The 15245-nt window shown below is 34.4% G+C and overlaps 1 protein-coding gene across 2 annotated transcripts in view; it reads left to right on the top strand.

Moving 5' to 3' along the window:
- Nucleotides 1-15245, top strand: part of LOC138701771 (sodium-independent sulfate anion transporter-like) — a 303572-nt gene that overhangs the window by 192058 nt on the left and 96269 nt on the right. The gene's annotated exons all lie outside the window — the stretch shown is intronic.

Here is a 15245-nt window from a genome sequence, read left to right as displayed (position 1 = left end):
AAATTCATTTTGATCCATGTACAGGTATTTTTCTCATGTCTGAAATTTATTTTGAAACATGGAGGTATATTTTCCTCATATACGAAATAAAGAGTATTTTTCTCATATACAAAATTCATTTCGATCCCTGAAGAGGTAGTTTTGTCACACGAAATTCATTTTGATCCGTAAAGAGGTATTTTTATTCCAGTATATGGAATTCACTTTGATCCCTGAAGAAGTATTTCTCGTATGTAGTACGAAATTCATTTTGATACTTGAAGAGGTATTTTCCCATATGCAAAAATAATTTTTATCCCTAAAGAGGTATTTTTCTCCTAAACATCAAATGGAAAACAGTAGTCACTACTCTCTTTAACAGTAACGATATTGTGGGACATAAAAAAGCACTGAAATATAGGCTGATGCTCATATTCGGGCACATAGATAACCATAAAAAAGTTTTAACCATTTGTCTCGCTTAAGAGAGGTAATCAGGAAGCACTACTTTTACAGAAAGCTCCGTGACAAAGACTTCGAATGAAAGACTTGCCTTTTCCCCCCGAGGTAAAGCCGTTAGGGTGTGAAAGTGAACATTTACTTCCATCTCACGTGAGAGTTGAGGACGGGTGGAAATCTTATTTCATGATACAGACTACTATCACGGTGATGTAGCTGACGTCCATAATAATACTATTATTGTAACGTATTTTAACCCTGTATTAGTGTTTTATTTATCGGTTATTCTGCAATTACGTTCACAATAATAAATTACCTTATGTCAATAACACATAATTAAAGTGGACCATCTTGAGATGTTTTCTTCAGAGTAACATAAAGGAAATCTTAAGAATATAATTTATTTATTAACAGGGTTACAATGTAAACTACATCTTCCTGTATCCAAAGTGTTTAAATTCTTATCTTCTTCCTCCATTCTTCTCTTGCCTCCCAATCTCGTTCTTCCAAGCCTCTCTCCTTCATTCCACTTCTTATATCGTCCATCCAGGTTTTCCTTGGTCTTCCCCTCTTTCCTCTTCCTGGCGGAATCCATTCCAAAATCTGTCTGGGCAATCTTGTTTCTGGCATTCTACGTACGTGGCCATACCATTCTAACTGCTTGTAGTTAACGAAATCTAACAACGTACTATTAACTCCCATTTCTTGTCTGATGGTTGTGTTTCGAATTTTTTCCAATTTAGAATGTCTAGTGGAACGTCTAAAATAATTCATTTCAGTGGAGAGGAGTTTCAATCTCAGATTCGTGTTTAAATGTCATATGTTATAGTACTCCTTATTATAGATTTATAGAATATAATATATATGTATAAGAATATAATATATATCTTTAGATAAATATGTAATGTAATATAATTACGAATGGAATAGACAGCTCATTATAAAATATTTATTAAATCAAAACGTAAAAAGAACGAATGATATTGCTATCTGTGAACAGTTATAGAACCAGTAATGCAGTCTATCTCTGAATAGTCACGAATACTGTTTGTACCATCTTCCTTGCAGTTCTCACGATCGTCATAGCTATCATCACAATCATAATGACCGATACTAGCTATGCATTCTTCGGCGAAAAGAGTCAATGATTCCAATGCCTTGCACAAGGTGGAGGATTTAGACGTTTAACCTTCCTCCTATTTGAGAAGAAATCAGCGAATTAGAAAGTGAAATAGTGAAATATTTCAACTTATATATAATACCGGAGGTATGCACATCACTTAAAGTCGTGATATTGTAATTAATTAATTGTTAATTAAGAAGTACATTATAAACTACTTCATGCAAAAAAATAATGTTTTCCTCCTTCAAAAGTTCCCCCTTTTAAAAAGGCCTGATTGGTACGTTTTATCTACAATTCATTAGGAAATGTAAGTTATATCATTAATAATAATAATAATAATAATAATAATAATAATAATAATAATAATAATAATAATCAGTGGCGCTACAGTCCGTGAAGGGCCTAGACCGACCAGCCGGCTGCTGGCCTCAAGCCCACATGCCGAAGCAGAGGTGGACGATCATCCAACGAGAATGGAGGTATCGTGTGGTTAGCACGATGATCCCCCCAGCCGTTATAGCTGGTATTCGCAACCGGATTTCGCTACCTATCGTAGCTCCCCAAGTGCATCACGGTGCTGGGTGGTCACCGGTCCCATACACTGGCCGAAATTTCATGAGAAAATTTCTTCCCCCATGAGGGACTCGAACCAGCGCGCATTCCGTAACGCGAGTCCTAGGAAGGATGCCTTAGACCGCGACGCCTCGGCGCGAGACAAGTTATATCATTGAAGAATATAAATATGAGATTAAATTCATAGCTTTCCTGTGCCGTGCTTCAAGTGGCAGCCTTTCCATGAACATATTAAGAAAATACGGATTCGATTTACAACAGTGAAGTGTAAATTTATTACGACTCTATGTGTTTGTCCTTTTATTGTGTTTGTCATGTGTTGCCTCAAGTGGTGATCCTTCACTCTGCTTACAACTTGACCAGAGAGTTCCGCTGCTTGGGTATTGTGTTAGTTAAAAATCTTCACAATACCAAAGACGAAACAAGCTGAAGGACTCAATACCTGGTAAAATTCGTAGTTTTGTCCTATGCTTTCTAATTAAGTAATTAACAGAGTGTGAAATGTTTGACCTCGAAATACGAGTTATTATTTTGTATTCGTGGGATCGAAAGTGTGATTCCCAGAATTATCTATGCTGAAAACTTTCCTGTTTCCTCGGTCTTTCCAGACAAGTATAAAATGTAAAACAGATCAAAACGGTGTTCTCGTAAGATAACCATTAAAACCACATTCATCATAATGATGTCTAACCTTGAACGAAAAGGGAAAAGAGTGTGCCCATGTTGTTGTATTGTTACTTTAGTGTATCTTGAATAAATTACTGATAGGCTGCCAACATACGAAAATAAAATGATACTCAACTGAAATTATTTTCAATAGAATAAAAGTGATAAAATGTAAGAACACATGCTGCTTTAATTGTCTACATATGAAATATTCAAAGATAATAAATTATTGCTCTTAGTGCGTAATAGTTGAAGTAAATTTAAATTCCACAGAAGTTACTTGCAGTACAATATATAAAACTTCGTGTTTTCATGTTCATTGTTGATGGAATTCAAATACAGATTCAGTGTTCATTTATTTACATGGTCAGTTGTTGAACTCGTTAATTTTGTTGAAAACAAAGAACATGGTTAATTCACGTAATGTACTAGCTTATAACGATCTGACGTAATTTCTGCTTATAAAAAATCTTGAATAATATTACATTATATGTTCGTCCTTAAAAATCAAAGGAGCTAACATTTCTAAATCACAAACAATTTTGCCCGTAAGAATAAGATTATATCTTATGAGAAATATCCAACATTTCACTCATATTCATAACGTTTGGACACGAAATGATCTACCGATGCAAACATGTATTTGCTAGCAATGTTTTTTTTATTGATCGACTTAATTATTCCTTTTGAACAATAACTTCTACTTAAAGTATTAAATTAAATTAATTTATATTCAGTTGTAATTAGAATAAGTAATATTTTCTATAAACTATAATTTCGTATGAAAACTTTCTGTATAAACTAGGCCTCCTTAAAGTAACTATTAATAATACATTGTACCGTAGTATAGATTTCTTGACCTCATGCAAATATTATCGAAGGTCAGATGTTACATATAAATCACATATAGGAAACCGGTAGTTGTTTAATTTGCCCTTCGCTGTCACTTTACAATGTCGTACCTTGTGAGATGTCTTAAGTTCCCGCCTTAGCATCAGATGTGTAAATTATAAGGAGAGAGTGTGCAAAGGAGTCATGTTATTCAGTAGGATTTTTTTATTTAAGATTATATCGTCGTTATCATCATCATCATTGCCGTAACAACAACTACTGTATATCACGAAGATTAGACTAGTGATCTGTCTCTGCTTCATACAGTCTATCTTTTCTATGATAGCCTACATCTTTTCTACCTGGACTTGTGTTTATATGTTAGTATTAACAATATGGTATTAGCCATTCTCTATAAATGGATAACCTGGCTAACCCATTTCTGTTTGGGTTAGCTCCGTAAACTTAACGACATCTCGCATATTATATTCATTACAAAATTGATCATTTATTAATAGACCAACAGACAGACATCCTAGGAAATAAATTTCTGCTACAGCTAGAGAGCTTACTCAAGTTCCAGGTTCTCTTAAAACAAATTAAGACTGTCTACTGTAAATTGCCGTGTTTCTGAAAAATACAACTTTCAAAAATAGCCGCTCAATTGTCCCAGTTTTGTATCGACACTATTGAAAGTATTTGAGCATTGAACTTGCAGAACATATAGGCTACAGTTACATAGTCAGACCAGCAGTAGATAATCCTCTCTTATTGAATACATAAAATACTGCTGAAAATGTCATAATGCAGTCGACACTAATTTCAGGAACAAGAAATCAACTCCTGACCTCAAAATACCGCCTTACTGAATAATGTTATGTAGCAAATATGCATACTGAAGTGTTGACTCAACCCTCCCGTAGACCAAGGTTCAATTATCCTATCAGAGAAATGATAGTATAGTGGCAGCTAAGTTATTTTCACATCGCTGTCCTTTGATAAGTTTTGAATTCCCAAACTTAGTATCCTGGTTACGATTGGCCGGAGATCGTACATGACAACATGCTCTCCATTTATTATGGGATTATTTTAATGCTATTCATACAGTTTTGCTTTATGGATACGATACTTGGATACCAGTACAAAATTCATATAACATAGATGGAAGCGTTTTAATCTGTCATTTAACGGCGCTATATCAACTGTGAAGGTATCTGTCTTAGCTGGAACTGGTGACAGACGAATGCGAGGATTCGCCATGGAATTACCTGATATTCATCCTACATTTGGGAAACTTACATAACTTACTTACAAATGGCTTTTATGGAACCCACAGGTTAATTTCCGCCCTCACACAAATCCGCCATCGGTCCCTATCCTTGTGCAAGATTAATCCAATCTCTATCATCATATCCCACAGCCCTCAAATCCATTTTAATATTATCCTCCCATCTACGTCTCGGCCTGCCCAAAGGTCTTTTCCCTCCGGCCTCTCAATTAACATTCAATATGCATTTCTGGATTCGCCCATACGAGTTACATGCCCTTCCCCTCTCAAACGTCTGGATTTAATGTTGCTAATTATGTCAGGTGAACAATACAATGCGTGCAGTTCTGCGTTGTTTAACTTTCTCCATTCCCCTGTAACTTTATCCCTCTTAGCCCCAAATATTTTCCGAAGAACCTTAAAACCTAGAATAAATTCCAACCTCATGATCGATCCAAGTGGGATTCGAACCCATGCGCGAACGTAGCTTCAGATCAGTAGGCAAACGTGCTATCGTCTGAGCTTAACAGGTGGCTTTACAAATTGAAGCGTGTGAAATGAAAATTTGCATGAAATAAAGAATTGGATTCAGTAATAAATAAAGATGTAATAAAGCAATTAGAAATAAATTTAGTGAGTGAGAAAATTGTAGAATAAAACGAGAAATGGACAGAGCTTGTGGAGAATAGAAATATCTTATTATTTAAGTCCAAAGGTTAAGCGAGATCAAGACAGGTCCAGCAAACGTTGGAAGTGTTTGTGCAGTCGGAGCAAACAAAATACCTACACACGACGTTTAAAAGAAGAAAAATAACGAGAAGTAAGAAATATAACAAGAACAAGATTATGATTATGATTGTATCATTTCCCACATTCGCTAAAATCTTTCTCACGTACTAAAGTTTAAGTCTCGGTATCCCAAGAAATCCAAGTCCAATTTGTGATAAACAAAAACTTCTGCATTTAATCATTCACGACTATGTCATTGTAATAACATATTGATGAAGAGGTTAGTGGCTCTTCTAGTCACGTTTATGGCATTCTCTGGTTCATAGTTTGACGAGCCTTTTGATTAAAAAGAATCAGAAACACTTAGGCCTAATGATTCTTTGAGCAAATTGGGTTTTTCAGCCTGGTAGAAATATGTTGATTACCTACCTCCTCCATCACGTTAGAAAATCGATGTCATGAAGTTGACATATTATTTTTCATTATATACGTTTTATTCGTTTCGCAATGATTCGGTTCATTATCATGCTACTATCAAGAACAATTAATTTATGCCGAGGAATATGTTAAAGTATTGGTTAGCAAGAAAGGATACTTCCTCACAGGACGGTATGGATGGATGGTTGGGTTAACAAGAACAGTCTGTCTAAATGTGATCTTGACATATCTGACTGACTAATTATATACCACTTTTAGGTAATCATGTTGCTATATTCCGATTTGGTCTCCATCTGAGTGGCCCGGGTTCAATCCCTGGCGAGGTCGTGGTCCAATTTGTGGTGGACAAAGCAGATGTTACAGAGGTTTTCTCTCGGAGTACGCCCGTCTTTCTCTAATATTTCACCAACTCTCTTTACCTCCCCCTCATTTCATCTATCATCTATCTTCACAATGGTAAAAATAGGCTGGGGTTTCCGATGCTTATATAGGAAGGGCTCGGGACTCTGGGATAGTACCTAGCTCTATCAGAGGCTGAGATAGATGGCCCACCTGTCAGCATCGGATTCACGAATGCTATAAAGGCCACTTGTCGGACTTGGACAATCATCGCACACAAAGGGCAAAGTATAAAAAATACACTTCATTTATGCACATTAACTAAGAAGTATTTCGATTACAGAAATATCAGGTTTTAACACTATTATAACTAAATGATATCGTAAGAGTTATACAGTGAGTTCATGTAAGAAACGACCCGTTTCTCTTGTTTTTCGATGCTTCCTTAGCCTCCTTTCACCGGTGACCATTGCCAGCTACTTGTTCCTGGTGCACGTTCACAACATTGCTACGGGCACTGTAAAGCGATTCACCTGGATTGAAAGAGTTACAGCAAACATACGTCTTCATTTGCTGTTCAAACAAGCTCTCTCCTAGTGATTTACAAAACGATTTGCCAGAAACTATTGTTAGGTAATAGAATATGAAAACGAGTAGCGTTAGTAGTACCAACACCAGGGTTGTCAGATAAAGGAAACAACCGTCGTACCAACTTATGAAAAATGTCGTACTTCAGCATAAAATTGTCGTGCATTTCTCACCTTACTATTTTTATAGATAGACTGTACAAACATATTTCACAATACACTAAAAAAAGTGATTCATAGGCTTATTTATAATTATATTATCAAATTTTTGTTCAAATGAATATTACTAATTATTTTTCACATTCACAATGACATTTAACATCCAAACATATCACCATTTCTTCATCAATACTGACAACTCTGTAAAGCATGCACGATGACGCTTGGTCAGAAACAACATTATTCTTCTGAAAGTCAGCAGAAACTTGTCTTTGGCCAGCGTGACGGAGATATTTAGACTAATATTAATCAATGCTTCATCTGATAATTACATCAAATTAATCCACCTGCAGTCCACTCAAATCCGACAACGCTATAATATCTGCGCGTTTGGACTTCTTAATCCTACTGCGGTACTATTTCATTGATGAAAAACTTCTATTGCAGAATTTATAAGGAAGATAGCAGATCCCTGAACTTGTATTACTTTGACATAACCGCGCAGTACAATGAAATCTAGAGCTGAATACGACCATGGCAAGTATAGCCACCAAATCGATTTTCAAAACATCTTTTATACCTTTAAAGCATGTTTTTTTCATATTAGTCTACGACATACTGAATGAAGAAAACTTGTCTAAAAAGGGACGAATTAACCTTTGATTTTATTTTAATTATAGATCAATATAAGTTCCAAAATAATTTTGTTTCTTTATTAAAATAGTCATACAAAATAGGGTACGACATAGAGTTCGATCGTACCTCGTACAATCAGTCAAAATAGTCATATGCGTATGATTGTAGTACCAACACTACAGTCAGTATGTTTATCGTATTACATGTCCAATCGATAATAAACTCTGGTTTCGATGGCCAAAGGAAGATAAAGTTAACAATGACTTGTCTGTAGGCTGTAGTTAGTCTTTGCAGGTCTTTTTCTTTTAAGGCAAATTGTGTGAATTTTGTGCTTTATGCATAACCTTCCTAGCATTGTCTTCCAACGTGATTCAAGGGCAATAATTTTATAAGTAAATTCAGGTTCAATTTTCGGTAGGAAAATGGAAATTTATCTTTCTCTCATTGTGAATGGTTGCATGTCCCTTATCTTGTTTCTCCCATCTTTTATTAAAAATAATCTTGCACCATTCTGTCCACATGCCTAGGAGTCGCTCAGCTAATAGACTCCCAATTTTGGTTCATAATTCCTATAATGCTAAAGACATAACGGTCCAACTTGTATGCTCCTTTCTCTTTGCTTTAAGTTGTGGGATCTTGTTTCTTCTCCATGAACTTTCATCACGTTTTCTTTTCTTTGTTTTGAAACAGTCTCTTCACCATCACTGCCATTATACATTAAACAACTTCTTTACTATTTCAGCACCAGATAATAACAATTATACAACACAGCATGCTATCAGTTTTCCCTCCAAGTGAACAGCTGATAATGCTGTAGCCAACCGAGTGGGCTGAAAGTGTCTCAAGCCAAGAACTTCCCATGTGCATGCGCATATTACTGACGTGGGAATTTCTTGCCTTCAGTCAAAACTTGCATAGTATGTTTCTTATGGTAAGATCTATTTTACAATTTAGATACATGCGTATGATATCAGGGAACTCGTTTCATACAAAAAGTTGACTTGGTCAGTTTTTTACTTCGCACATTCAATTGAGATTAGGAAATTAATTTTACTTGGTATAATTTTCTTTCATCCTTTTATACTCACAATAAATTATTCTAAAGCAATTCCGATACTGCTAGTCATTTATGAAATTTTAATTGGGTATATTTTGTATTTTACTTGGTGTTGGCACTTTCGTTTCACATATTCATATTCAAATATATTTATTTAATACATTAGGTCATCACTATATTAGGTATTGCAGCTAGAAAGAGCAGTAGCTTGTGCTCGGGCGCAGTTCAGTTTAGTTACACAAAATAATTATGTTACAAAATTGAAGATTTAATAAATATTTTGTAACTTTGTTACTTTCATTATTATGTCGTCATAGTCGAAAGAGATATCGTAGTCTAAATAATTAAGAGGGTTAAATTTTCCATTTCTTATTTTTGGCAGGAATTTTTATTCTCCTCGGGATGGCATTAGTACGGTTTTCCAGTATAGGCCCAAAGTTATAAAATCGTAATGTCTATTATTTCACTTAAAACTATTTCCTTGCGGTTAATTTTTATTTTCTGTAATTACTACTCTGTTATCAGCGTATAATAATAATAATAATAATAATAATAATAATAATAATATAGGGCCCCTCTGGCTGAGGTTCTGCCTGTTATGTAGCCTACATCTATTATCAGGCAGTACATCTCACTTGAATGTGTCAGAGGAAGAATAGTAAAATTGTTTGTATACATACAAAGTCCTATTAGTGTAATATGTTACTATTCAGCGATGTATGCAATGGGGGGAGAAAGGAACTTGCCAACTTAACCCATTATCTTCCGACTTAGTTGCCTTATGAGTGATGCCTTATTAGTGTCACTTGTTGACTGATGTAAGTAAATAATAAATTATTTTATATATTGATCAACTTCTCTGAATAACGGAAATAAATATGTCCTTCATATTGCATGAAGTTCATTTCAACTAAACTTGAAATAAAACATTATGTTTAATAAGATTTAATATGGATTAAATGAGACTGATAAAGAACCTAGCGAAATTTGAACTGTTACAAAATGTTCAGCTCCAATAATAATAACACATATCACTTATCCTATATTAAATAATAACAATTACTTAAATATAAGTAATGTATTTTCAAACTACATTACAGAGTAACGTATACTGAACACATACCACATATGACCTTACAGGCATTGATATCTCAGTCCACCAGGATACAAACTACAGAAAGAGATAGACTCCCTCATGTGTAGACACTGAGATAAGAAGAAAATACTGGCAACAGGAATGTGAATGACAAGTGAACCTGTCAATATATATGTACGCAAAAGGAAAAAGTATATTTATGCAATAGAAAAGGCTTTGCAAAAATATTTCACGAAAGACAGCAGCAACATTGAAGGATAATAGTCTAAACATTTAATAACTAAATTTTGTTACAGTTCAAACAACATGAAAGTTTGGGTTACTTTATATTTTTTGATGATAATGTTGACGGTAGTGGTAGTGATAGTGATGATGATGACGACGCTGGTGATAATAATAATAATAATAATAATAATAATAATAATAATAATAATAATAATAATAATAATAATAATAATAATAACAATACTTACAAATGGCTTTTAAGGAACCCACAGGTTCATTGCCGCCCTCACATAAGCCCACTATCGGTCCGTATCCTGTGCAAGATTAATCCAGTCTCTATCATCATATCCCACCTCCCTCAAATCCATTTTAATATTATCCTCCCATCTACATCTTGACCTCCCCAAGGGTCTTTTTCCCTCCGGTCTCCCAACTAACACTGTATATGCATTTCTGGACTCGTCCATACGTGCTACATGCTCTGCCCATCTCAAACGTCTGGATTTAATGTTCCTAATTATGTCAAGTGAAGAATACAATGCGTGCAGTTCTGCGTTGTGTAACTTTCTCCATTCTCTGTAACTTCATCCCTCTTAGCCCCAAATATTTTCCTAAGTACCTTATTCTCAAACACCCTTAATCTCTGTTCCTCTCTCAAAGTGAGAGTCCAAGTTTCACAATAATAATAATAAAATAATAATAATAATAATAATAATAATAATAATAATAATAATAATAGAATAATTAATAAGATAAAATGTGTGAAATCAGAACAGCATATTACAAACGGTTCAAGAAAAGTTGTTGACTCATGTAATTAAATAAATTCTTTTATATATCCATGCAATATATTTTCTATCTGTATTATAATTTCTTATGTGCAAATATTTACCTCTACGTGTGGCTAACGAAGCTTAGCTGTCCAAGTGACTGGCTCCACAATATCAAGAGTCAAGAGTTGTGTTAGACAAACTTTAGTAGTGCAGGAAATTCCTGGTTCGACAAAACGCGTTTAGATATGACAAAATAGAGCTACTGCTGTCCGAGATGATATAACTGCATCAGGTAATTCATTGTAGATGGAATGATACTTGGCGTTTCTGTGACTCGTGTATAATTTCACTAAGATGAAAGATCAATTGTTAGGCAAGGTAAAACAATAATGTAAAGTAGATGTCTAACAAGTAAACATTCTCATGGGGACAGATAAAAAAGTTATTTTTTTCGTCTACCATGTTAATAATGTAGTGCTTAAACTAATTTTGGTCATTCGAACGAAATCACGAGGGCCGTAAAAAATAAGTTTCCCTGGGGCCGTTTACAAAAAGAAACTTTAATTTCACGGAAAGATTTACTGAAAGAGATACAGCAATTATTGAGCTATTTTTCAATACATTCCTCACCGGAATTGAAACATTTGTCAAACCGTGGGATCAATGTTTGTATCCCTGTGTCGTAGAAGTCTGCCGTCTGAGATCGGAACCAGTGTGTGACACCCCTCTGCACCTCTCTGTCGATCCCATACGTAATGTATAAATAACAATTGAAGATTCAATTCAAGTTTATTACTTCAAAAAGTTTTTTTGGCATAGAAATTTAATTACCTGTTAAATTATGCCTCTAATATAAAGCATACTATTTCAGGAATGTTACAGAAATGTATGTTTTAAAAATGGTAAAGAAATATAGTAACAATTACTGGTAAGTCTCGAGTCGTGAAATTATTCAGACACTCATGTTAAGGCAAAAGACCTTTGCATTAATTACTTTGTGAAATTAATTTAACCCTCTCATTTTATGAGATAGAATGAGTAATACTACAAGTGATAATCATAATATAAACGGCTTCCCGTCTAAATAACTATTCATTTCAAATAAATTTAACTTAAAAAACAAGTCTATGTAGATACTGAGGGGAAGTTTAATACCAGTGTTAATTGAATGAAAAGAAAATCACACTAACGTGATATAATTTCAGAGTTTATCTCTAATCTCCCACTATACTCTTTGAGTGATTTCATTCAATTTTTGCATTTTGTGATATAGTAGCTTCCATATTTTTGGTCGCATGAGTTCACACGGATCCACTATTAGGGGAACGATAATGTGTCGTTTTGCATATCTTGTGGTGGTACTCATTCACAGCAAGGCTTGTGAGCAATGTCGAAGCTCTTGGTTGGTTCACAGTCTAGTATATACAGTCATGGAGTTGAGTTGTGAGGGTGCTAGGAACAATAGACTGTGCCGGCACTATTCCGCATTGTCTCTAATGAGGCGATATTAGCGATCCTAGTGGTTAGCAACTATCTATGGATGCATATTTACTACGTATTGAGCTTCGTGACTGTATATACTAGACTGTGGTTGGGTCGTGTCCACCTTCTGTCTGCCTTGGTTTCTGTATGGTAGAAATCTAGCCAGATAACCTGCTTCTGGAAAGACTGCTACCCAGTGTTAATTGCATTTTAAGTTTCATCTTCTCAACCCCACTCTCTTTGAAATTTCAAATAGCGCCCATATATTCATTCATTCATAGTGTTCTGCCCAAGGGCAGGTCTTTCACTGCAAACTCAGCATTCTCCAATCTTTCATATTTTCTGCTTTCCTTTTAGTCTCTGCATATGATTCATATATCTTAGTGTCGTCTATCATCTGATGTCTTCTTCTACCTCGAACTCATCTCCCGTTCACCATTCTCTCCAGTGCATCCTTCAGTAGGCAGTTTCTTCTCAGCCAGTGACCCAACCAATTCCTTTTTCTCTTCCTGATCAACATTATTCTTTCTTTTCCAACACAGCTTTGTTTCTTATTCTGTCTGTTCATTACACATGCTGTGATACTATGATACTTACCTAAATATGGAAAGAGTATTCATTTGTTCATACATCTCATTCAATTGTTCCCACATCTTTTGTTTTCTATCGTCGCCTGGCAACCTGGATTGTTGTTATTGTTGATTAGAGCTGAAGAGAATAAAACTACAAAGACTATTGTTGATTGCAGGTTATTTTAGGTAGTAACACAAACTAATAGTAAGGAATATTATGGTTGTATATTATAAACCTATTCTTTAAAAATGTTAAACAGAATAGAGGATAATAAAAGTCTAACTTTGGGCTCATGTTATTTATGTATGGTTTTCATGGTATGCTTATGTAGAGGAGTTCTGAAATAGGCTGTATTGCTGTCTAACCAAGAATGGAGCACATTTTGAAATTTTATTTAGTAAATTTAATTAATTAAATTTAGGAAATTACCTAAAATAAACTGTGTTTTCATCTACAACCAGCTGACAATACAACAGTCCAGGTTGCCAGGCGACGATAGAAAATAAAAGATGCGAGAACAAATGCATGTGATGTATAAACAATTAAATATTCTTTCCAATTCAAGTATCATAATATAGGGGTGCCATTTGAAATTTCGAACTGGGTGGGGATGACAGAATGAAACCTAAAATGCAATTAACACTGGTTTTAAACGTTCATCTCAATATCTAAATTGTCGTGTTTTCGCTTAAATTTAATTTAATTCAAATATTTATTTAGACTGGGAAGTTTTTTAAATAAAAGCCAAGTATAAGACAAGTAATGGGAGGGAACATAAATAATTGCTTGGGACTGTTCTTTATGTAGGTAGTTGTCTGTTCCTTTTCGAATTTAAAGTAACTGATATCAGTCTCTGACATAAAAGATGTGCCGTTCACTCATTTCACGATAAAAGTAATATTTTTGTATTTACTTATTTGCCATATTAGTTAATATATTTATAAAATAATTCCAATTAAATATTGTGTGGTATGAGAATAAGACAATTTAAATTATGCACACCAGTTATCTTTTTAACTAAAATATTCTATATATTCTATATAGACCAGCGGTGCACAACCCGCGCCTGCGGGCCTTGTGCAGCCCGCCATTATGTTTGCTGCGGCCCGATAGTAAAGTTTCAAACTTAAAATTTAAAAATATATATATTTGAACAGATTTATATTATTAATCACTATAAATTACAGCAATCACTAATTAGTAAGATATTTATGTAAATTCTATTTGTTATTGAAGGATGTCTGCGGCCCTCCAAAATAACTTTTTTTTTTAATTGGCCCGCAGTATTCATAAGGTTGATTACCCCTGGTATAGACTATATTTGAAGTACTGTATGTAATGTCAAAAGTAACCTAAATAAATTTAATGTGAAACAATAACTATGTTGCCTTTACTTTTCGAATGTCCTAGTATGATAAACTAGATTAAAATATACCAAAACAAGTTTCCTATTCTCTCCTGATTCAAACGAACTGCTCACAGGTCGTTTTGTACTTAGATTATTACAAAATGTAGAAATGTGTTTACTACGCACTTGTATATTAGAACTCTCATACAACATGCATTGGTATATACGAATAAAATAACCTCCACTTTTGGATGGCCACGACTTAAAATGTGTGTTATATCTTTGAGTGCGTACTGTTGTTACACCGACTGAAATACATATAATACAAGGAGGAAACAAGCATTGTTTTCGGTTAGGAAAGTCCTTGAAACATGAAGCAGTTCTTATTCATTTATGTAATAAGCTTTAAGAATGAGAATTTTCTCCTATAGCGAAAACTTCGATGTTCAAGTCGGCACAGACGGTACCCAGCCAACTAACGGCTTCTTCAGAAGAGACACGGAGAGTTTTATTATTGAGATCCGTGTACAGAACTCGCATAATTTTTGGTGGAAAAACATTAATAAAACAAGAATGTTCCAAATTGCTTTGATTTTCCTTTCATTTCGTAATCATTATTTTACATAATAGGCTACAATAAATAAAGGTTGACCACATGGATTTGACTATTTACAGAAAGCTTTCTTGATTTTTACTTCCTCATTGTACGAAGTATAAGTATAATGAATTGAAGAGTCCACTGCAAGAATGATGGATGTCACTTTTTTTTTTGTCGAAAATGAACCAAGACTGTCAATGCATAGTTTAAGACATATAGAATGTACATAGAGAGTTACATGGCATTAACACTGATAGTCATTGTCCAGTAATGATCGGAAAATCACAGTTAAGCTTTGAGCGCTAAG

This window comes from Periplaneta americana, chromosome 6 (assembly GCF_040183065.1).
Source record: "Periplaneta americana isolate PAMFEO1 chromosome 6, P.americana_PAMFEO1_priV1, whole genome shotgun sequence".
Lineage (NCBI taxonomy): Eukaryota > Metazoa > Arthropoda > Insecta > Blattodea > Blattidae > Periplaneta > Periplaneta americana.
The sequence above is the reverse complement of the archived record's forward strand: the minus strand, read 5'-3'. Positions and strand labels throughout refer to the sequence as shown.